The sequence below is a fragment of the Aquarana catesbeiana genome, linkage group LG11 (genome assembly GCF_042186555.1).
Source record: "Aquarana catesbeiana isolate 2022-GZ linkage group LG11, ASM4218655v1, whole genome shotgun sequence".
In the NCBI taxonomy this organism is placed as follows: Eukaryota; Metazoa; Chordata; class Amphibia; order Anura; family Ranidae; genus Aquarana; species Aquarana catesbeiana.
This window is the reverse complement of record NC_133334.1, coordinates 114,363,522-114,366,162: the sequence shown is the minus strand read 5'-3', so window position 1 is coordinate 114,366,162 and position 2,641 is coordinate 114,363,522. Positions and strand designations below refer to the sequence as shown.

General features: G+C 44.1%; 1 pseudogene; it reads right to left on the bottom strand.

The window, feature by feature from the left end:
• Window positions 1–784: 784 nt before the first annotated feature.
• Window positions 785–903, bottom strand: LOC141113099 (5S ribosomal RNA; annotated as a pseudogene).
• Between the last annotated feature and the right edge of the window lie 1,738 nt (window positions 904–2,641).

The window sequence follows — 2,641 nt, the reverse complement described above, 5'->3', positions numbered from 1 at the left end:
CCGAGATGTTAGGGTCCTTGGGTCCCCTTCTGCCATCTTTACGATCTCTGTATACCAGGATTTCCTGGGCCCCGCTGGGGGCCACAAGAAACAACGACTTCCCTTCCTGCTTGATCCTGCAAAGAAGTCGTGGACGCAGGCAGAATAGGAGGGAATGCATAAATCAGTGAGAACCGATTCCACGGGAATAGCAAGGCATCTGTTCTGCATGCTAGCAGATCCTTTGTTCTTGACACAAAGTTGTTGATTTCTTTGTTGAACCTGGATGCAAACAGATCTATGTCTGGGATCCCCCATTTTTTACATATTGACAGGAAGATATTGGGGTGAAGGAACCATTCTCTCAGGAGCAACTGCTGGCGACTCAAGTAGTCCATCTGCCAATTTTTTATTCCTAGAATGAAGACTGCCAATAGGCAAAGTACATTGTTTTCTGCCCAAGATAGGATATGATTCACCTTTTTCTGGGCCGCACAACTTCTTGTGCCCCCTTGGTGATTAATATAGGCCACTGCTGTGGCATTGTCGGATTGAATCCTGGCAGGACAATACCGTAAACTGAACATTCAGGCCCTCAGGACCAAGAGCACTGCCTGAATTTCTAAAATGTTAATGGGCAAGGCCATTTCTGATCTGGGCCACTTATCTTGCCTCTTCCAGGACTGTTCCCCAACCTGAACAAAAAAGGTTGGCATATGTTGTTACCACTTCCTAGGTAACTGAAGGAAGGATTTTCCTCTTAGTTGATTTTTGGATTAACCATAAACTAAGGTCCGGCGCACCCAGCCTACAGCACCTGATATTTCCAGGTAGTCTCTCATCTGGGTACTAACCAGGCCCGACCCTGCTAAGCCTCCAAGATCAGACGAGATCGGGCGCTATCAGGGTGATGTGGCTGTAGGCTTTGGAGTCAGACACATTGGGAATGTAGAGCTTGAATCCTTTGTTCCAAGCTGATGATACTGTTTTGCAGCAGTCTCGAATGAAACTGAGCATAAGGAACAGCCTCGAATGAAGCCACCATCTTTCCCAACAACCTCATGCAAAGTTGAATAGAAGAAATTCCTCTTGCTTCGACCACCTAAATCAGTTCCTTTATGGCGCTGATCTTTGCCTGGGGTAAGAATACCCATTTCTGGGTGTACCTATGATCGGACCCAAGTATTTTAGCCTTCTTCATGTTTTAAAGAAGATTTCTCCTAGGTTTGAAATCCGACCTAGATATTCCAGGTAGTTGAATGTGGTGACCATACTTTGGTCTGAGCGGGCTACCGACTGGTCTATCAAGAACAGATCGACTAGGTAAACCATAATCATTATACCTTGGGCCCTTAATCTGGCTAGAAGAGGGGCCAGAACCTTTGTAAACACTCAAGGTGCAGTAGCTGGACCAGAAAGCAGAGCTACGCACAAAATGAAGATTTTCTGCCTTGAAAAGTAGATATTACTAGTGAGCAAGGAAATAGGTATATGGAGGTATGCATCTTTGATGTCGATAGACGCCAGAAGTTCTCCTCGTAGGATGGAGATAACTGATTTGGATTGACTCCATACGAAAAAATAGTGGTTATATTCAGGAATTGAATTTAGATTTTTGAGATCCAGAATGTCCATTCAGATTTGGCACCGTGAAAAAAAGAGGTTTGGATCAAACTCCAACCTCTGTTCTTACATAGGGACCCCCATGATCACTTTTTTCTTTTTCTCTGGATCCTTAGAAACGTTTGATCTGAGAAAACGAGGAGACGGGAACTCTTGGAACTCCAGCTTGTACCCTGGAGCTACTGAGGAAGTCCCCCATTCTTCTCGACACTCTTCCTGCCAGATCCTTGAGAACTGCAGAAGAATTCCCCCTATTCGATTGATCCTGGGGGTGGAAGCCGCCATGACTGCTTGGAGGCTGATGCCTCTGGCACAGTAGAAGGAGCTTTAAAATGAAAATACATTTACTCTTTTTCTTAAATGGCAAAAGAGGTGCTTTCCACTAGAATTTCTTTGGATGTATTATCCAAAACATCCCCTGATAGCTGTTTCATGGCAAAAAGGAAGACTAGCCAGGAGCTTCTTACAAGGCGTTTAGCGAAGGGCGCAAGGCCTGAAGGATAGAATCTCTCATAGTAACTATTGCAAACATAAAGCTGCTTCCTGGGCCTGAGCAGGATAACCTTGAACACCTCTTTAAACTGGTCTCTCAATGATTAAGCAATTACTGTCAGCAAAGGCTGAGATACTCAATCTGCCAGGGAAAAAAAAAGTGTTTTTTTTTTTTCAATAGGAATTCCACCTTTTTATCCGTTGGATCCCTAAGCATTTGAGCATTGTCTGCCGGACAAGTCAAACTTATTCACAGAGGATATAGCAGCGTTAATTGCTGGTATACCCTACTTAGTGAATTTCCTCCACCATAGGATAAAGTGTGAAAACTTTTTAGGTGGGAAAAAAATGCTTATCTGGGTTATCCTCTCAGACACAAAAAAGCTTTTCCAGCAATGAATGGACAGGAAAAGGCATGCACAGCTTGAGGAGGCTTTAGTGAACCCAAACACTCAGTTAAGGGTACATAAATGTGGAGCGATCATTCAGCGAGAAATTGCACCATCAATCTTAAGATTGGAACAGCTGATTCTCCCACATTTGACAC